Source organism: Amblyomma maculatum, chromosome 1 (genome assembly GCF_055883805.1).
Source record: "Amblyomma maculatum isolate TAMU_Amacu chromosome 1, ASM5588380v1, whole genome shotgun sequence".
Lineage (NCBI taxonomy): Eukaryota > Metazoa > Arthropoda > Arachnida > Ixodida > Ixodidae > Amblyomma > Amblyomma maculatum.
The window spans coordinates 483,958,912-483,981,013 of NC_139344.1; the positions used below are offsets into that span (position 1 = coordinate 483,958,912).

A 22,102-nucleotide genomic window follows, 5' to 3' on the forward strand; every position below is an offset into this window, starting at 1 on the left:
ACGCCTTATCGGGCTTGGTTAAAATGTCAGCGTGGTCAGTAGCCCTTGAATATGTTAGCTCTCTTAAATGAACAATCTGAAATAAGCAAGGACATAAGTTGTGCTGGCCATATTGTGGACTGCTTTCAAGGCAATGTGTGTAATGCCAAATAATCTGAGGAGTTGAATAAACCGTTTGGGGTGCCGTTTTGTTTTTTAAATATGCATTGTAATACCATTTAACACAGCTTGGCCACCCAACTTGGGCACACCAGCTAACACAAAGCTTTAGCTGCACTACACTAATCCCTCTGTCACACAAACACTTCCGATCCTCATTGAACTCAATCTGCATTCAGGCTTTCAAGAAGGATTGAAGCATCCGGTGCTACATGGGCGTTTTCAGTGAGCATTAAGAAATTTCCTACGTGGTTCGTTGTCTGCTGTCAGTCGCAATGAGTCTCAAAAAGAAATTTAAGATTGGAGTAATGATAGCACGATTTCAGTGTACACAGCAGCATTCCGCTTTTGGCGCCTCAGGTCACCTAACCTATCCTCCCAGCGGTCAAGTGCTACAGTGCAGTTTCTCTTCCGCTCCACAGTTTCCACGTTGACGCAGTAGAAGAGAACGCCACCTTAGCTTCCACTGGCAGTGGACTACGGTGTCAATATTATAAAATTAGCTGTTCTACGAATGTTCTATCATGCCTTTTATTACATTTATGTGTTATTATGTGCAGTTCTATTGCATTTATTCGTTTTCAAGTTTTAGAGCTCGTTGATAACGAGGGTGTCAATGACCGCTTTTGAGTGTGCTTGAAATCTCGAGAGCGATTGAGGAAGCAACCTTGAGTCAAGCAGGCTCGAGCTCAACTGCACTTGACAGTTGCCGTGTGACAACCTCGATCTACAATGAGTTGAATGTAGATCCAGTTCAATGAGGATTGAAACTGTTCGTATGAAAGCAGTTTAACTCGCACCTTGCAGGAACAAGCAGTCTATATACACCTTTTCAATAAGTGTTACTCGGTGCCACCATATTGTTCGCTCCTCCTCTCTGGATTGCTGCAAACCGGCTCTGCTTCCACTGTGCCAGCACCAAATGCACAAAGCAGTCCAGCAGGTAATATGGTGACACCCCGTGACCACTTATTGGAAAAGTGCACACTACTATGACTATGCTACAGTATGCTAAGGAAGTGAACACACAAAAAAGCCAGGCAATCATGTTACTCTGGTAACGAATGTTTAATTGTGGCTGGCCTTGCATATGGCGGGCAGCAATGCATGTACCTCTGTCTTCGGACAGGACAGCAGGGTTGTAAGCATCTCCAGCAAACACTGTGCGGATGTTCGTTTTGTTATAAAAACTTAGGAGAAACTTGAGATCTGTCTTTAAGAGTATAGCATGGTAGCGTCAACAGCTCCCGTCTGCAGCTTCCCTCAAAGATCCTTGGTCGCATACATGCACCTTGCTTTTTATAAATGAAGTCTTTAAAGAACTTTGCTGCAACCTACAAAAAGAAAAAAAAAAAAAAAAATGTAGGAAGTGCGTAAGAGCTAAGATCGCTAAGGTGAACACAACCCGGCACCAGAATTAGAATATGTGACTAATAGGTATGGTGCAGGGAATGCAGCCTTCTAGTTACACACGTCAAATGACAGATCGAATACCGCACGCCCATCCTCCGAGGTCCTGTGTATAAGCGCATAAGTGGCCCGAGTATGCATGGGGTTGCCATTAGCCTCTTTGTCACCTCTCTGCGGCGGTTTGCACAGCCAGGATGCTTCCTTTCCTCTTCTCTGCAACGTGGCAACAGAGCACGCACCTGCCAGAGCTCTTCACACGCAAGTTCCAGTATGAAGGACGTTTTTTGATGACAATTTCTGATCACACTTTCTGTACATGACGCACATGAGCCAATCAAAATACAGCTATTTAAATGCCCTTTAAACACATGAATATTGTGAATATAAGAATAATACACAAGATAAATTCTCAGCACTGGGTAAAATATTCACAAAGTATTGTCAAACATGAATATAAAAACAAGAAATTGTAATAAAATCTTGAGGATATACAAAAGGCAGAAAAATGCTCATTTCTTAAACTACAGCTTGAAAATGAAGAAGTTTTCTTTTTTGCCTCAACTCCTTCAGCACCATGTAATTTGTTTATTAAATAAAATATTTACACAATCTTGCTATTAGATAATACTAAAATGCAGGCATTTAGATCCTCAATTAAATAAATGCCCATGTTTTTGTTTTGGCTTTATCATCATCATCAGCCTGATTATACCCACTGCAGGGCGAAGGCGTCTCCAATATTTCTCCACTTAACCCGGTTCTGTGCTAGCTGCATCCACTTGACCCCTGCGAACTTCTTAATCTCATCCGCCCACCTAACTTTCTGCCGCCCCCTGCTACGCTTTCCTTCCCTTGGAATCCAGTTTGTTACCCTCAGCGACCATCGGTTATCCTCTCTTCGCACTACATGCCCTGCCCATGTCCATTTCTTCTTCTTAATTTCCACTAGAATGTCGGTAACTTGAGTTAATTCTCTGACCCACTCTGCACGCTTTCTATCTCTTAATGTTACCCCTGCCATTTTTCGTTCCATAACCCTCTGGGTTGTCCTCAACTTAAGTAGAAGTCTCTTGGTTAGCCTCCAGGTTTCAGCCCCATAGGTGAGTACAGGCAAGATGCAACTGTTGTATACTTTCCTCTTGAGCGATACCGGTAAGCTGCTAGTCATAATCTGCGAGTGCTTGCCAAATGTGCTCCATCCCAATCTTATTCTTCTTGTTATTTCCTTTTCATGGTCCGGATCTGCGATTACTACCTGTGCTAAGTTATGTCCTAAGTTTTATGTTATGTGTTTGGCTTTATACATAACATAAAAACCTTTTTCTCCGAAATTTGCAGAAAAAATTCAAAAAGTGAAAGAAAAGGGGGCATGAATATCAAAATAAGACAGCAAGAAAAATAATTCAGAATACTAAAAATATGCTACACTGCCTCTTGTATTACTAGTAAAGATATTGTGCACCTATCGGCAGATTTCTTTTTTTCGTAGTGCTGTTCAGAAGCAGTGGTCATTCTTGACTTCCTGCAGCAGTTGTTGAGAGTCTCATGTACCTATTCTCCAAATCACACTAACAAAATGCAGCGAAGCCCAACTGCCAAAGAAGTAATAATTTATGTTCTGAAGTTCATTTTGAAGGTGTGCTGTTCTCTCAGAAATATAGCTAAGTTGCTGAAAACACCCATTTTTAAGCTCGGCCTTCCTCTACTCATTTTACAGTTGATACCATTGGCATTTCCAAACCTTTCAGGATTTATGACTGGATTATTTGGTGATATGTTTTCCAGAAGGTGGGAGAGTTTGCCATCAAATTTGAAAATCTGCTATAGGAGTTTGGTGTTCAAACTCCAGTCGATTTGCTTGAAGAAGTTCCACACTTGAAGTTCAGGAGAAGCCATATCAAGTAGTACCAAGCTTTCATTGCTGCTGAAACCCAGCGAATGGAAACAGAACAGTGGGAACACAAAATGAGCACGTGTAACTGACCAAGGGCGATCAGAGATTGAAACTAAGCTTTTCTTGGCCCCTAGCTGAAGTTCGAGGCTGACATTTGACTGATTCATCATCTGAGCTGAACTGAGAGCTAGTAAAATTGTCTTCAAGAGACTTCGCTACTGCTCTCATAAAAAGAAAACTATAGTAGAAGCAGCAGAATCGTGTGAATGGCGCCAAAGACCTCTTTATTTCGAATAATTTTTAAATGTCGCACTGTGCCAGAAAGAACAAAAAAAAAAAATAAAAAAAATAAACAAGCTGCACACAAACAGAAACTATGGTTGTCACAATAGCCCCACTGCGGTGGTGCAGTGGTTAAGATGCTAGATTACTGTGCCGGAGTACCCATGTCCGAACCCAATCGCTGGCGGCTGCTTTCTATAGACCTCCACTATGGCACCCATTTCTGTCTTTCCACTTTGACTCCCTCCTCCCTTCCCTTACGGCCCAGTTCAGATGCCCACAGATTCTGTGCCTTTCCATCCCTGTGAACTAGTTACTATAACTACTTTTGTCATACTATCTGCCTAAATGGGGCTACATGTTCCAAACACGAAAATTTACGTCTGCCAGTGTGTGAGAACCATCATTCAGATATGAACGATTGGCTTAAAGCGGTCCTGAAAGGTATAAGCCCTAATCCCTTAATTTGTTCCGGTATTATCTCACACATAATCATCAGCATACAACCATAATCTACCACATTGTGCCTAAGACCACCCAACATGGGTATAAAGCTCTGTTTTAACCAAGCTGTATGAACGTGGAGTAGCACGTCTGATACTGGATCCAAGGGTCTCGGAGGGTTCTATTCCACCTCACCCTCTCACCTCAAAGGAGCTGCCCGAGTTAGCAGCTCCAGATAGCGTCGTCCTCTCTTTTCTCGATTCTTTGTCTCTTTTGCGCTTTTCCACAATATGAGCTCCAGCCAGTTCGGCCATATCATGTGGCCTCATGACATCGCAGAACCAGACAACCAATCAGTGCATGGCCATGTCACCTGCCAAAGGCATGGTTGTGATTTTTCTCAAGGGTGACGCCTTTTACGCCACCGCAATAAAGCAACCATTCTACAATAAGTCACTTCTTGTGGAGCACTTTTCACTACTGCTGCTGCATTGTATGATATGGGCAGGTCAAATTATGTCCCCCCTGTAAAGAGCAGTTTGTTTGCACAGCCTCCTATCCGATGTGGATGTAGGCTACAATACAGCACACAACAGCGGCAGGGCAGACACATTAAAAAACATGGCAGCCCTTACGAAAGCCAGCTGCTCTTTCAGCTGATAGAAAGTCCAAGATTTTCCCAATTCTATTATCTTGTAGGCAATGGACAGTAACCCGATCAGTTTAAGTTTGCAAGTGCTTGACAGCCCCTTTTTTTAATAGATTATGGTACTGTTAGGATCCTTCCAAGATTTTAATACGCTTGAGGTCGTGAGGCACTACACACACAAAGCAAGCAGTTTTTCTAGCACAATCTCCCTACCACTCTTCAAAGATCTGCAGGTGCCTATCCATACCAGCCGATTTCCCTCTTTGCATTGCTTCTAAGGCTTTTTTACTTCCTCCATGACCAGCATAACGTACAACCTGCTCACATTACTGCCCGTCATCCTGACTGCTTCAGGGAAATGTCATCAGCAAATTGCAGATTACTGGGTATTCTCCATCTACTCTTATCCCTGAAGGCATATCACCTAGCACATAGTACAATAGATGCTGTCAAGAGAGTACAATAAGTGGCCGATTCCATGCCATGTTACCTAAGACAATGCCATGTTTTAGACACCATCACACACAGATAACATTTTCTCGGAGAACCACAGCTGTGTTACCTCCACAAGGGATCAAGTTTTCTTCTATATGACAAACTCTCCAATAAATGTCAGGCCTGTTCAGGTATTAATCTGTTACTTTAATTCGCAAGGCTAGAAGCTAGACTGGCAAAAAATTGCAGTCACACATTTGTGCGTCCCACCTCCCCCCACTGCAAATCATGTGTTCCAAACCACCCAGAATGATTTTCAAATAATAGCATATCAGCAAATGCAAGGGTGACAATATACAACAAGATTAAATACGTTGCAAGCAAGGTGTTTTAAACTTAACTGGGAGCACGCTCTAAACCTGTGGAAGCAGTGAGAGTATCCATTTGGTCACATCAGTCGCAGCTCACTGCACTACTGAGGTGGCGGTGTAATCGAACTGGCGGAGGGAACTCGTTCCTCGCCGCCAAGAATTCATTGCCTCTGCAGATGTAAATAAATGAGAGTAATACTGGAATTACATTTAGTTTGCATAAATTCAGCAAACTCACTCACAATAGAATTTGGTTCGAGTAAAGCAAGTGAGAGTGCCTGCTGCAGAAGGAAAAAGGTAGCAACGAGACTGGCTGTCAATGCTAGCACAAATACAAATATTTAGCACGCTTACAAAACACTGAAATAGCAACAAAGAGAATCTAAGTTAAATCACTTGTGCAGTAAGTGCCCAATATGCTGCGGCTTGCATGGAACTGCAATGGAGAGTGCTTATAGCAGCAACTGCCAAGCTCTACGACAGGATTACGAGGTACTCTCAATGGTGCCTCACTCTCCCACAAAACATGCCAGCTCAGATTAATTATTGCTCTCTTTTCAAATAAGGTGTCAATGGCCTTGGCAGCAGCTTGAAGCCAAGCACTGCCAACTATTTATGTTGGAGCAGGCAAAAGATATATATATTAGGGAACTCTGCGGTAGCAACATATATCCAAAGTGTTAAATCTATATAAACAAGCTCAGTGAGTTCCACCAATGCAGTTATTTCGGCAGTAAAAGGACAGATATTGTCACAGGCATGAACCTATGCTAGCTGAGGAGTAATGAAGTTACCCTCATTGCTGCATACACCGAAATAAGTGTACTTGACAGTGGAAGGTCTGAGCAAATAAGCACATGAATTCGGTCATGTATATAACCACACTTTTGTAGCCATTTCATGCTGTGCAGTAGGCTTGTTGCACTTCGGGCTTGTTGCACTTCGAGGTTCAGTCCGCACAGGGCCTACTTACGTTTAAACTATCTCTCAGCTGGCCAGCAACCCCCCTTTTAGCAGTCCGCAGATATTACTCATGTATTGCAGCACTACCACGTATGGTCTGTACAGATGAGTGCCACTTACCTTCCAACAGTTTTCCGAAAGAAGCCCGACATTTTCTATGGGCCGAGCCGCTCCATCGGTTGAAGCTGCGAGGAAGGCAATAAAACCCAGATTATAAACCAGCGCGTTCACGCTGGCGCACGCAAAAATGCCTTATACTGCCCAAAAAAATATAAGCGAACTCAGAAATAGTCTTACGTTATCTTTTAGTCGCCTCATATGTCCCAATACTCCAGTGCATCCGGAAGACAACAGCAACCGGCGACCGATCGGTGCACAGCAGCAGGAATGGAAGTTGTTCCAAGCGAAATGAAACGAGATCGTGGACGCCATTACGCAGTCTCGTCGTCTCCTCACGCCTTCGCCCGGAGACTGTCGCGCGATTACGCCACGTCAATAATTGAGGATAACGCATGCTTGCGCTGCCGTGCAAAAACTCGTTAAAGAAGCTGCAATGAAGGCGATGGCAGAAAGACGACAAATACTTTACTTAGAGTTCGCGGGCATGTATGTACGACTCACCGCAGTCAGTAGGACTGCACCGAGGGCTGCGCCCTTGAATTTAAGGCTATATTCCACGAACTGAATCCGCATTTCACCGAGTTTGCATCTACCGGGATGATGGCCCGCGAACTGCAGCAGACCGACGCATGAAAGACAACCTAGGGTGCCTAGGGCTCGTAAAGCGCAGATGCTCGTTGTCTGAAAAGCGCGCCAGCCTTCCTTCTTTACTTTGGGCGGCTCAGTGAACATCTGGGTTTGAGGCTTACTTCTAGAAAAAAACAACCACTAAAACTTATTTGACGTCACATCCGTCCAAAAGAACAACTTATCCTCCTTTCCACTTTGGTCCTGGGCGCGCATGCGCAGTTCACGGAGCCGGCTCTCTGCAAGTTCAGCTGACCACGACACAAAGCCAAAATGGCGGAACTGCAATCACGTGATTTCATGACCTGAACTTGCAGAGAGCCGGCTCCGTAAACTGCGCATGCGCGCCCAGAACCAAAGTGGAAAGGAGGATGCGTTGATTCTCTCGACGGATGTGACGTCAAATAACTTTTAGTATTTGCTTTTTTCTGGAAATAAGCCTCAAACTCAGATGTCAATTACCCCGTTTCACAGCGCCCGAGCCTTGCCCGAGCCACCCGAACAAAAGCTGGCGCGCTTTTCGCGCAACGGGTGCTCGCGCCTTGCGAGCCCTAGGTCGCTTTTCATGCGTCGGCTTGTTGTAGTTTGCGGGGCATCATCCCGATAGATGCAAATTCGGTGAAAATCTGATTCAGTTCGTGGATTGTTGCCCTAAATTCAACAGCGTAGCCTTCGGTCCTGTCCCTGGCCTGTCTGCAGCCTCCGACTACGGTGAGTCGTACGCGAAGGATGGTGTTTCGTACATGCCCGCGAGCTCTAGGTAAAGCATTTGTCAGCGCTCTGCTACAGTCTTGCAGTTGTTTTAACGAGTTTTTACACGGCAGTGCAGCTATGCGGTAGTAACAATTACTGACGCGGCGTAATCACGCGACAGTCTCCGGGCGAAGGCATGTGGAGACTGCATAATGGCGTCGATCCCGTTTCTTCGCGCTTGAAACAACCGTTGCATACCTGCTGCTGTGCACCGATCGGTCGCCGGTTGCTGTTGTCTTCGGGGTGCACTGGGGTATTGGGACGTACGCGGCGACTTACAGATGATGTGAAACTATTTGTGAGTTTGTGAGTCGACAGTCACGGAAGTTTGTAATTTGCTTTTTTTTTTTTTTTTTTGAAGATTCTTCGTTCGTGGCCTAGTTTGTTTGGGCAGTAGCAGGCATTTTGGTGTGCGCCAGCGTGAACGCGCTGGTTTATGATCAGGAGGCTTTATTGCCTTCCTCGCAGCTTCAGCAGATAGAGTGGCTGGGCCCATAGAAACGGTCGTGCTTCTGTCAAAAAACTCGAAAGGTATTCATCCATGCGGCCCATACGTGGTGCTGCAGTGCAAGAGGTCAGCTTCTTTGCAGTGTCGACGAAGTGCTAAAGAAGGGGAGTTACTGGCCAGCTGAGAGACAGTATAAATGTAAACTGGCCCAGTGCGAAATGAGCCCCGGAGTGAAATGAGCCTACTGCTCAGCACGAAATGGTTACAAGATACGGGCGTATACCCGCACGAATTTATTGTGCTTATATGCTCACACGTTCCACTGTCGAGTACTCACATCGGTGCATGCAGCAATGAGGGTGACTCTTCGGCTATCATAGGTTCTTGCCCATGAGAGTATCTGCCCTTTTACTACCAAAATAACTGCATTGGTAGAACTCGCTGAGCTTATTTATATAGATTTAACACTACTAATGCATGTCGCTACCGCCGAGTTCCCTAATATATATCTTTTGCCTGCTCCAGCAGCGTCATCACTTTGAGAAAACTGGGAATGATAGCAGAAATAATGCCCCCATAAATAGTGGGCAGTGCTTCGCTTCAAGCTGCTGTCAAGGCCATTGACAGCTTATTTGAAAACAAAGCAATAATTAACCTGACGTGGTATGTTTTGTTGAGGAGAGTGAGGCACCGTTGCATGTACAGCCTTTGTCAAAAGTGTAGAGCCCGGGGGGTCCGCTTCTGAGCCGAATAGTGGCACTGATGTAGAATTAGTTGAGGCCTTTCCCACTGAAGGGGGTAGGACAAAAAATCTTCTTGCCATCAACAAAGTTGGAATACTGGCAATTCATTACAAGCCGCAGGAACTGGCCCAGAAGCAGACCCCCTGGGCTCTACACTTTTGACAAAGACTGTACCTCGTAATCCTGTCAAAGAGCTTGGCAGTTGCTGCTATAAGCACTCTTGATTACAATTCCATGCAAGCTGCATAACAGCATATTCCGCACTTACTGCACACATGATTTAACTTAGTCTCTTTGTTGCTATTTCAGTGTTTTGCAAGTGTGCTAAATATTTGTATTTGTGCTAGCATTGACTGCTAGTCTCGTTACTGCCTTTTTCCTTCTGCGCCAGGCACTCTCATTTGCTTTACTCAAATCAAATTTTACTGTGAGTGAGTTTGCTGAATTTATGCAAACTAGATGTAATTGCAGTATTGCTCTCATTTATTTACATTTGCAGAGGCAAGGAATACTCGGGGCCGACGTACGAGTTTCTTCCACCAGTTGGATTCCTCTGCTACCTCGGTAGTGCAGTGCGCTGTAACTGGTGTGACCAAATGGATACTCTCACTCCTTCTACTGGTTTAGAGCGTGCTCCTAGTTAAGTTTAAAATACCTTGCTTGCAATGTATTTAATCTTGTTGTGGAATATTGTCACCCTTGCATTTTCTGATATGTTATTATTTGGAAAGCATTCAGAGTGATTTTGGACGCATGATTTGCCTTGGCGGGAGGTGGAGAACCACAAATGTGTGACTGCAATTTTTTGCCTCTCTAGTTTTCAGCCTTTAGAATTAAAGCAGCAGATTGATATGTGAACAGGCCTGGCATAGATTAAAGAGTTTGTCATATACAACACTTGACCCTTGTGGGGATAACACAGCTGTGGTTATCTGAGCAAAAGTTCTCTGTATGTGATGGTGTCCGAAACATGGCATTGTCTTAAGTAACTTGGCATGGAATCGGCCACTTCTTGCACTCTCTTGACAGCATCTATTGTAATGTGTGCTAGGCGACATGCCTTCGGATCTGTTGTATGTCTGCAGCAGTTGCCTTGATGTATCAAGATGGGGTGGTTGTTGCGAGTTGGAAATTGCTATTCTCCCGACTACACCAATAAAATGCAGTGAAGCCAAATACCAGGAACCAATGTGTTATGTGGTTCATTGTGAAGGCTTGTCATTCTCGTAACTTTGCCAAATTGCTAGAAACATTATTTTTAAGCCCGGTCTTCTTTTGCTCATAGCACAACTCATTTCGTGCATTTGTCAACTTTTTGTGGTTTATAGTTGGCACATTTTGCAGAGGGTGACAAAATTTGAGCTGGTGTGCCACGAAGGTTAAATATCTGTTTATTGAACTCTTCTCGGGAAGCTACATGCAAATCCTGCCTAATGTGGCTGTGAGGGCTTCGCACTTGATTGATGTACCGGCGCTTTACTTGTGGCAGCTGGTCTACATTGTACAGGACTGCCACTTTGAGGAGCACCAGCACTGCTATGAAGCAGATTCACAGCATTGTTCCTGGTGGAAGCAAACCACTGCAGATGTTGCCCTCATTCCAATGCAGCTTCAGCCAGTGAAGTTTCATAATGCCCGTGTTGGACGAACAAGAGGCCTATGAACTTGAGCATTTCACTTAGTAATTCCTTCCAAACATCCATCAAAACAAGCAACCTGTTGGGTTTCCCCCAAATCCCTGTACAATCATATGTTTATTTTTATTTTTACAAATAGTTTGTATCATAAGCTGGAGAGCCTTCACTCAAGTATACAATAGGTTCCTATCTACGTGAAAACTACACGCTTGTGTGCCAGTATCAGCAGATCGTTCCCAATGATTGTGGACACCCTCCTAAACAGAGATAAAACTGAGAACATGCAGTGATCATGGGTACATACTCAAAAGCAAGTGGGTACGGAAACTGTGTGCACCTTTGGCCACTGCAATTGTAGTACCTGAATCGCTAAAAGCTGAAATCAGAGCTTCTTCTGACTCTTCTGGCTTCTTTGCTGCTAGTGCGATAAAAAAATTCTGTAGCTGAAGTTGCTGAATCTCACAATTTCAGTGTTTTTTTGTTGTGCGGCCTGACATGAACATTTCTCCATCTAAGCTGCCACCATTCTTCAGATAAAGATCGCTTCTGTGTCATTACTTGGTGCGATATATGTCAGGGATACACATAAGCTCTGCGTTTAAGCGTATGACTCAACATTGTTAACAGCTATAGTCGGCAGCTGCACTTGGGAGTCTTCTGCATATTGATTTTCAAGCTTACCTTTCTACTTTTCCTGTCTAGGTCATCATTATTTGCAGTTCATCCCAGAGTTGCTTAGCAAGGCAATGTCATCAGCAAATCGCAGATTACTGAGGTATTCTCCATCTACCCTTATCCATAACTGCTCCCATTCTAAGTCTCTGAATACTTCCTCTAAGCAAGCTGTGAATAGTATTGGGGAGATTGTGTCTCCTTGCCTAACACCTTTCTTTATCGGAATTTTGTTACTTTATGCAGAACTATGGTTGCTGTGCAGCCACTATGTCTTCCAGCACTTTCACGTACGGCTCGTCTACCCCCTGATTTCTCAATGCCTGCATCACCGCCGAGGTTTCAACCGAGTCAAATGCTTTTTCGTAATCAAGGAATGCTATGTACAAGGGCTGGTTATATTCCGAGCATTTTTCTATCACCTGATTGATGGTATGGTTATGATTGATAGTAGAGTACCGTTTCCGAAACCGCTTGATCCTTTGCTTGATTGCAGTCTAAGGTTGCCCCGATTCTATTGGCGATTACCTTAGTAAACACCTTATACGTAACAGACAGAAAGCTGATTGGTCTGTAATTTTTAAGGTCCTTCCCCTTTCTTATGAATGAGGATAATGTTTGCATTCTTCCATGGTTCCGGTATCGTCGATGACACCAGGCACTGCGTATACAGGGTGGCCAGTTTTTCTAGCACGATATCCCCCCGTCCTTCAGCAAATCTGTAGTTATCTGATCCTCTCTAGCCGATTTCCCCCTTTTCATAGTTTTTAGTGCTTTCTTGACCTCGACCTTCGTCACTGATGGAACGTCCGACTGTTTTTCCCTACCACCAATCTCATTACGGTCCTGACTACTTTGGCTACTGTAGAGATCTGTATAGAACTCCTCGGCTACTTTGAATATCTTGTCCATATTCGTGATGACGTTGCCCGCCTTGTCCCTTATCGCATACATTTGGTTTTTGCCTATGCCCAATTTCTTCTTTACCGCTTTAAGGCTTCCCCCGTTCTTTACAGCATGCTCAATTTTCTCCATGTTATACTTCCTTATATCGGCCACCTTGCGCTTATTGATTAGCTTTGATATCTCAGCCAATTCGATCTGGTCTGTTGGATTGGAAGCTTTCATACTCTGGCGTTTCTTAATCAAATCTTTCGTCTCCTTAGACAGCTTACCGGTACCCTCTCTTATCCTACCGCCTGTTTCTAACGCGCACTCAGTAATGATATCTCTGAAATTATTGTTCCTTGCTTCTAGGGTAATGTCGCCATCCTCTGTTAGAGCTGAATACCCATTCTGTAACGAAATCCTGAACTCTTCTGCCCTCCCCCTCACCGCTAAATTCGTGGGATTAGGGGTGCGCAAAACACAGGATGAACTATGGGGTGTGGGGGGAACTACCACCATTCCTGATCAGGGTTAGCTTTTTCTGCAGAAGACTTGCGGCTGCTGTGCGGTTTCCATATACTATTAACAGCGTTTCTACATATGCCTTTCCTATGCCATGGTTATGTAATGCATGCATGATTGATGCATAGACTGAATCAAATGCTTGTAATATAAGCAGGTTGTATGTAGGGGTTGCTTACCGTATTTATACGATTATAGCACGAGTTACGTTTTTAGAAATTGCATCACTGAAACAGCACTTCATGCTATATTTAGAAGCAATATCTGAATTTAACACTTTTCTTTTTTTGCTGGTCATCAAGATAGCTTTACCACCAGGTAAGCCAGTTGCGAGGAGAGGGCAAATTTCTGGCAACTTCGAGGCTGTAAAATGAGGCAAGGTTAAAAAAAAGGTAACCATGGAGAAAGACCAGAAGGTGGAAGTGAAAAAGAAAATAATAAAAAGGTGTTATTGAGGGTTCGAATTCTCCTGTTTAATATCATTAGATCATGGCCAATGGGCAAAACATGCAGGGAGCGATGCTGGATTCTAAGCAAGAGAAGAAAGCATGTAGTGCTTGGCAAATCGTGTCTAATCAAGAAGGGGGAAACGAGTGGGGGCATGTTCATGAACAGCGATAAGTAACTGAGTAGTGACAGTGAATAAACCACTCGGATACTTTTGGATTTTTAAATGCAGTCTCCTTTATTGTCACATCCCCAGCTATGGTTGCCTTTAATGTTACGATTTCATGTTATAATCGTGAGCTTGTGTTGGAATCGTGACAGAATTTTTTTCTTTTTATTCTCGACACAAACTCTTCCCTCGCATCATATATTCATTACGGAATTGTTTACCTGTAAATACGGTATATTCTGTGGTTCCTCTTTCATCTGATTGATGCCATGAACATCGGCTGTGGTCAAGTGGTGTGCCTGAAATCCAGCCTGGCCTTTTTGTTCACTAAAGTCTAGGTTTCCTCTTAATCTAGCGGTGATTACCTCATTGAATACATTTAAACCCAGTTATAACCTAAGACAGGTCTGCAGTTTTACTTCTTGGTTCTGTGAAATTTTTGCGTGAAGAAGAGTGGAAACCAAAATAAGGAGTACATATAAGTGAAATCACCGTGGGAATGTTTACAGCAAACCCCTATTTCTCGTAGTCATAAACTTGGGAAAAAACATTTTGCAATTGCACTGATAGGGCAACTGTGGCAGCAGCCTCCACCATCTCCGCTGCAGTTCGCGCAACATGGTTATGAGAGGTGTGAGGAAGGTGGCCAGAGACACCTTGCCTGGGAAATTGTGCAGTCATGCCATCACTGCTTGAGCTTGACTGGCCGTGAAGGCACCTGTGTCTTCACGCATGTTCCCGCTCTGTCTGTCCAGCACAGCCGCCCCAGGAAATACATACTTGCCACTCACATTGCCACTGCTTTCCTCCGTCCCCATTCGAACATGCGAAAGCTGTCATTGGAATCTTGCGAGCAGTTGCATGGTTGTGCTGTTTACCTTTAAATCTGTCAGTGAATAACTTAGTGATAGATACTGATTGATAATGATAGTTAGTGACAGTGATGATAATGACAGAGATTACTATGATGTCATGGCCGAAACTTACACCATGATGACATCACATTCAGTCGTGACGTTACCAGGCGACTCGAGCACATGTGAAGGTTAACCCGATCCAGTCGTCAGTGCAGCGCCTTTCATTTGGCGTTTGCTCAAACGCCACATGACACAGCATACAAAAGCAGACGCAGTACAGCAAGCATCAGCAGCATTTCAAATTGGTTTACAGGAAAGAAAAGGCGTATCTCACACTTCTCCGCGAGCACCTGAATCGAGCCATAAGGAAAACGAGGAAGGAGGTGCCATAGTGGAGGGCATCAGACCACCGTGCAATAAAGGCTTTCACCTCATTGCTCTTTAGTGGTCCAAAGTGCCCCCAGAGTTTTTACTTTTTGCTCGTATGAGCATTCAGTTCAGTGCTGCATAGTGTAATGTTAAAAAAGCACGAGTACCAGGGACCGATGCATTTGTCACCTGCAGTCGCTCATTACGACCTTGGCTGTTCCTTTTATGTTATTTTGTGTTTGTCATGACACATTAATGTGTTACCCCGCCGGTGTGGCGCAGTGGTTAGGGCACTTCCTAAGGATGCGGGATCGAATCCTGGCCTCGGCGACCGCTTTTCGATGGAGGCGAAAAGCAAGGCGACCGTGTGCTGTGGAATGTCGGTGCACGTTAAAGAACCCCAGGTGGTCTAAATTTCCGGAGTCCTCCACTACAGCGTCTCTCATAGCCTGAGTCGCTTTGGGACGTTAAACCCCACAAACCATTCCATGTGGTTCTGCCAGATATACAGTAACTTGGCACTAGCTAACAGAAAGTCGCTGTAGAGAGTAGTGATGTGGTACTAGCTGGTATTATATTGCGCAGGGCCGCTCTAGCATTTTTTTTTTTTTTTTTTCCCGGAAGCTTAAATGGAATTCTTTTTGACTCGGGCAGAAAAGTTTCGCAATTTGAACGCCTGTGCTCTTCTCTAGCGTTGCTCTGTGCCTGCACTTCACTGCAGTGCAGGCTTGAGCCAGCGGCAAACGTATACATAACCAGCGCTGCCAGCTTTGGCGAATTAGTCTGCTCGAGGTTGTGGTTACAAACAATAAAAATAAGCATCAAGATACCCCATGCTCACTTGAGATGCAGACTAAAGGTCGTTCCTGCAGGAAGCATAATCAAAATCAGATGTGGGTTTCAGTCTGAGCATAAGCAGAGTTTTCCACATTAACAGTGTTGAGCTGCCCTTCTGCCAGGAAGTGCTCTTTGCGAACTGGTAAGTACAGTAGAACCCCATTATAGTAAAGTCACCGGGACCGGCTAAAATCTTACTATATCAGTTGTTAGTGATGACATGGTCCTGAAGATACTATCTTGTAATTAAAGTCTGCTTACTAAGCACATCTTGTTGCTTTATGAAAAGAACATTCTAAAATGCCTTGCATGTCTTTCTTATCGTCTCTGTGCCATTTCCTTTTTCATTTTTTTTTTACAGCTTGTAGAAGTACCTGTTTAGCATGAATGCAACATGGATACGAATATAGCCGAGCTTGATTTCAGGTGAGAACCAAAGCATTGCGTGAGCGTGGCATCATCTTCCGCTGTTTCCATCTTTTAAGAGGCAATAGATGAAAAATGCGTGACAGTCCAGCACTGCAAAACCGCACAAGCCACGCCTCCAATTCTTGCCACTACTCCTTCGTGCTGAACAGTGTTGTGTGAATGTTCGGCCGTTTCTTCGCTTCCCTTTTACTCTATTTTTAAGTGACCGGCCGTCTTCTTTTTGTGTTTGTAGTCAGCTTTACATTTTTTCCCCCTACGCGCTGCATGCTTTCCCTCACGGCTCAAAGGCCTTAAAGTTGGTTTCTTCTCAGTGCTGATGAGCCTAGCGGTAAAACCATAAAAAAAAATGCACTACTTATTTTTTTTTTTTAAGAAAAAAATTTCCTCGCGATTCTAAGTAATGCGTGTGCAGCAATGTCATTTCGTGGGAAGTCGAGGCCACGGCCAGACGTTTTTTAGTATAACCTAGTTTTACCAAAAGCACCTTTACTATGATGGGACTTCAGTTTCACTTTACTATAGCAGGGTTCTACTGTACAATGATAACCGGTCATAGAGACTCCTCCATATTTCACGAGTGGAATGGAGTCCAGTTTTGTGCCCATTGCAGAAACAAGCTGAACAAGCTGGTCATTCTATGTTTCCGTTTTCTGGACAAGGTGCTTTGCAGCAATACCTAGCCTTCAGGGGCCGTGCAAAAATCTTAGCAGTGACATCCTACGAGATATTCAGAAGAACTTGTCCAAGAAAAAGTATAGACAATCAATACGATCTGTGCAGGGGAGTATGTGCTAGGAGTTCGCATTGCTGTTCTCAATGCCGCTGATGGGTTGCGACCATGCAAGCAGGTTGTGCCACCTAATCTACAATCACAGTGCGACACATTGTACCCGTTCTCCACCCTCTGCCTCCTACCTTCTCTTCATCATCCCTCTTGTCTCTACTTTGCCACCTGCCAATCAAGGTCTCAAAGGGACGAACAACACAAGCTGTCTAAAGCCACCACTTGAAGGACACCAAATTTTGGTTACATGTTAATATGACAGCGTTAAAGGCTGCCATTCACCAGAAAATTTGGTATCAGGGTTGTGAATGAAAAATTGTGGGTGATAGCCGGCAGGTGATAGCCGGGAATTGATTGGTGGCAGGGTTGTGCAAAGTCACTTGATCATATGATATGGCAGATTTGGCAGGAGCTGCCAACTCAAGCTTCTCGAATCAGATTGGTAGGTGAAAGGAATCGAACCCTCCAGGACTCTTGCATTTCAAGTCAGACATGCTACCCGTAGGCCACAAAGGCACTTCATACGGCTAGGTTAAGGGAGGCTTTATATTTGTGTCAGGCAGTCTTTCATATAATGTGGTAGTTCATGACTCTATGCTAAAGAGTATGTATAAGATAATGAAGGTACTACCTTTGCCGAAAATAACCAGGCTGCATGCTCCACTTTTCAGTCAAGTAGCAGATAATTCGTACCACATCTGAAACTGTAAATCTGTGCAAAGTAGTAAAGGCAAGCTGCAGTCCTCACTTCTCAAGTTGTGATCCTTTAGGAATTCATGTTGACCTTAGGATACAAGCTAAAAGCTAAACATACAGCCTGGTTACTTTTGGCAAAGATTGTACAAAGTAAGGGATTAGTGATTAGGAGAGTGAATGTGCAGCTGCCGAACTCTTTACTAATGTGCACGATGGCCGCCTTTTCTCTTCTGCACATTGAAAAAGAGCTAACTTGCGAAAAGATTAAGTCTAACCAGAGGCTCACCGAGGCCTTGCCTTATTTTTACCTCTCTGCAAGTTCGATCCCTGCCAAGGCACAGTGGTACAGAAAAAAATTAAGGCAGATTGCAGTCATGTATAAGACTGATGACACAATGATGCTGTTTCTGTTTGCCTCAAGTTATCCGTGATTATACTTTGAGACTCTTCGTGGCTATCTGTTGTCGGCGGACAAGTGTGACAGATATTATGCCTTCTTTTTCCTGTAAACCAATTTAAAACACTGCTGATTCCTGTGTGGTACGGCGTTTGAGGAAGCGACAAATGAAAGGCACAGCACGGATGCCTGGATTGGATGCCTGGCAAGGTTAGCTTCATATATGCGTGAATCGCACGGTGAAGTCATTGGTCATAACTGGACATGATGTCATGTGGTGACCTCAGTTCTGGTTATTAGACATGACTGGATGTGACGTCATGATGTCACATCCGGTAATGGTGACATTACTGCGAACACATTAAGCTGCGCAGAATAGATGAAACAACCTCCAGCTTAAACAGCATCACTGTTGAAAGTGGCCGTTGTGCAGTCTAGTTGAAGATTTGGGCTGCTGTATGCGAGCAAGGAACTGAGTGCTGTGATTTAACTTCCCAAAATAAATGCCACCGAGTGGTACTTTTTTCTTAATACAGGTCATACATTTACTATAACAACCTTACTCTGTATTTTACAGCTGTAAATGCTGCAAAAAGCAAATTTTCTAAACTTGAGAATTTTATTCTGGCATGGCTTATATCCTCTAATCTCCAAAACAATTTTCTTGGGTTCCTTTACTTCTAGAAAACTTGGGATATTATTGGAACAACTACGATGAGAACAGCAAATTTTACAAATTTGAAATTAAAGTGTATGAGAACATGCAAGATGACGACCATGGCACAAACTTTTTTTTTTCTGCCTAAAACAAGCTGGGGTAATGTTTGTCGTAGTAATCCAATACAGTCCTTTTCTGAACTGAAGGCGGCCGAACGTAAAGTTCGCGTCAAATGGCATGATATGGGTCTGTGTGCAGGCTTCACACAACTAACTCGTACCCTCAGGCAAGTCCAGTAAAAGAATCTGACTGCTGAGCTGCTACCCGGCACAACAGAACCCAGAATGCAACCTAATCCTACGTTAGCCTGCATACTTAATATTTTTGAGACAAAGCATTCATAGAAGGTTGAAAAAACTTGTACATGCAGAATGCGATAAAAAAATCTGGAACAAGTTTTATGACACGCATGCCATTTTTCACAGCATATCACACAACTTGGAAGAAAGTCGACAACTGCACTTTGAAAGCAAATTTTTGTGAAAATGTACAACACCACTGGGCAGGAAAACAATTGAAGCAGTTGAAACAAAAAAAAATTTGGTACCGTATGTATCAGTGAACCCTCAGTGTCTATTAAAGAAAGTGAAATCAATTATCTTCGACACTAGTAAAACCTGAATAGCGCTGTGTGATAAGGCTGTCCACAAGTGGCAATAAACAAAGTTGTTAGATTCAAAACAAAACCAAACTTGACAGAACTTGCACCAATATCACGGCTATGCTAAAATAAAATACACAGACACCATATAACCACTGTTCACAATACAAGTTCTACAAACCTGATGCGAATTTTTATATCATAGCTGTAAGGATACTAGCACAGCCTGATAATTACAGTACACCTAAACAATCACTCTACCTGCCTCTATGCATATATTGTACGCATATAGGCACTATGCACATATTTTACTTGACTACAAAGATCAGCATGGTAGTTAACCATGCACATGAAACAGCTCAGGTATTGAAAAGCCTCTTCCAGTCATGTTCAAAACCAATATATTCTGATCAAATCAAAATGCAAAATGTAAATCTTTTGTAAAAATTTTCATTTTGCACACAAAGACAAAGGTAGCTTTACTGCACATACTGTAGCACGAGTTGAATGCTCCGGGTAAATTTTCATAGTGCTGCGGGGTTATTATGTGTTTATTATATGAACAATGCAAAAAAAAAATCGGTGAACTCCATAAAAGGTGCCACATTAGAACAAAAATTAGCAGTGCTATGCCTAGATAATTCCACTGCAAGAATGCATATGTGCTGACTCATGTTCTGTTGCCATAAACAAAGTACAGTATGTGAGGAATACAAGGGATGGAGGTTTGATTCTCAGAGGAGACAGGATTTATTTATTTTATTTACCCCATTAATCACACATGTGCTCTGTGCTGTCATACAGTACAGCAAGTAACGGCATATGGTACCTGTAATAAGACATAGTTCATGCTGGTTACATCGGCTGTCATGCAAAGATGTAATCAATGCAATTCACACTTTTTGTAGTGGCTTGAAATTGTTGACGACTGCGACCCCGAGCAGTTCGCACGTGAACACTGGCAACCACTGTGATTTCGTAGTATCGATGACAGTCGCCGCAGATGATGAGGGGAATGTCTGGTGCCCTCACAATGCATCAGCCATCTCGCAGATAAGTGCTGCCATTCAGCGCCACCATTGCAATTCTTGTTTAAATGGCTATGGGTTGTACAAACTGGAAACTCTAGCAGACTAACAATCTTGTGCATTCGCAATGCCATAATAACATTGCGTGGATAGTAATTTAGAAAAAAATAAATACATTCACAGTTATAACTGGTTCACTGGACAATATTTTGTAAGTAATAATTCAACAATACTGCACAAGAATTTTCAAAACTCCTCTGAGCCTCACTAGGGCACCTATGAATGTCGTGCAGCCTTGGTGGATGGAACCGTGACAGATTATTGTAGATGAAAATGTAGCCATTAAATACTGTCCTTTTAAAATGCGTGATAGAGCGTTACACTGCAGTGCACAGGTGTAGAACATAAAAACAACATGGCTGCAGCTGCGAGCTATCAGGTGGCTGTTGCACATACTCCATGATAGCAAATCAGGTATAGGTATCTTCCATGGGGCAGGTAGCTAGTAGCAGGCTAGGCAGGCAAACAGGGTTCGTTCATGGCTCTGGTCCACCAACAATGTGACAGTGCTGCAAGTCATCTATACTTGGGCAGATTACCTAACATGCAGACAACTACTGTAAAGTCAAACACTGAACTTACAAAAAAAAAAATTAAGTTGATAAATGAAATTTACTGCCTTTGGATCTGAGCAAGAATGAGAACAGAGGCAAGCCATTTGGCAAGCCTGTTTCGATGCATTCCCTAAAGCCACATCTCTATGCTGTTCTGACCAGTTTATTTGTTTTACAAGAATACACTAGGAAAGAACCAAGCGATCCCACATTACATCTACGTTGTGCACTACAGTTATAAAAATAAAAATCATAGCTAACGAGTACGTGACCCCGTTCGGTAATGAAGTACATTTACTTTGCTGTACAGCGTACCACTCGTCTCGGGACTGACGGACAGCGTGTCAGGCGTTTATCATTTGCCAAAAAAAAATGCGAAGCTAGTAAATCAACATTACACACTATTAAGAAGCGGCCAACACACTTGAAACACAGCTAGTCTGCAAACTATTACCACAGTCATCATACATAAAAGCAACAACAGGCACATACATGCAGCATGTACTGAAAAGGCGCGTCCGATGCAAGTGCAAAACTGACGTTGGCCTCGGTGATCTTACGACTGCTAGGGGAAAGCTACATGCCTCACATTCACACTAAAAATTAATTCAAAGCACTTCTGACACAAACGTACGCCTTCGATGTCTCTGTAGTCACAATGCCTAAACACTTTCAATGGAGCGCTTTATTTAGTTCTGCGCAGGCAAGCTCAGGACTTCGCTCAGACGACCTCAAGTGCAGCAAGAAAGTAACCTTGCTGCAATGTTGGGCAAGTTATACACAGTTAAACGTCCCGAAACAAATCGTTCCCAGCTAATTTCACACAGCGATTCGCGGAAGAATCGCGGCTCTAGCGCAGGCACCATGCTTACCAACATGGCACTCGAGTACGTTAATGTTTCACAAATCAATATATTAACTCATTTCCTTCCGACTTACCAAAGTGATGCTCACCGTACGAAGTGCGTTGCCTGTGCTGTATAAACACAGAACACAGCCATTTTATGGGTTGTTAGCATTAGCAACAAATAGATAAAGCGCAACACAGGCTCCGTAAAGCACTGGAAGGAGAATAACCAGAGTCAATAACGCGTCAAACATTTTTTTAAAACGTTTCATGTAACGCGCCGCAACTCAAA

General features: G+C 43.5%; 3 long non-coding RNA genes across 4 annotated transcripts in view; 1 reads left to right on the plus strand and 2 right to left on the minus strand.

The window, feature by feature from the left end:
* Positions 1–1,078: 1,078 nt before the first annotated feature.
* On the minus strand, positions 1,079–7,438 carry LOC146210121 (uncharacterized). Of its 2 annotated transcripts, XR_014708298.1 has the most exons (4): positions 7,229–7,438; positions 6,905–7,078; positions 6,728–6,792; positions 1,079–1,493 (listed from the first exon to the last, which is right to left on the minus strand). It is a non-coding gene; the product is annotated as an uncharacterized LOC146210121 (long non-coding RNA). The 2 variants fall into 2 exon arrangements; XR_014708297.1 differs by having other exon boundaries at positions 1,080–1,493; positions 6,905–7,438.
* A 371-nt stretch (positions 7,439–7,809) lies between these two features.
* LOC146210122 (uncharacterized) lies at positions 7,810–10,483 on the plus strand. Its single transcript, XR_014708299.1, has 2 exons — positions 7,810–8,065; positions 9,798–10,483. It is a non-coding gene; the product is annotated as an uncharacterized LOC146210122 (long non-coding RNA).
* Positions 10,484–19,780: 9,297 nt separating this feature from the next.
* LOC146210123 (uncharacterized) overlaps positions 19,781–22,102 on the minus strand; it is a 374,427-nt gene continuing 372,105 nt past the window's right edge. Inside the window, exon 4 of the long non-coding RNA XR_014708327.1 lies at positions 19,781–22,024. This is a non-coding gene — a long non-coding RNA (uncharacterized LOC146210123). The remainder of the gene's footprint in view (positions 22,025–22,102) is intronic.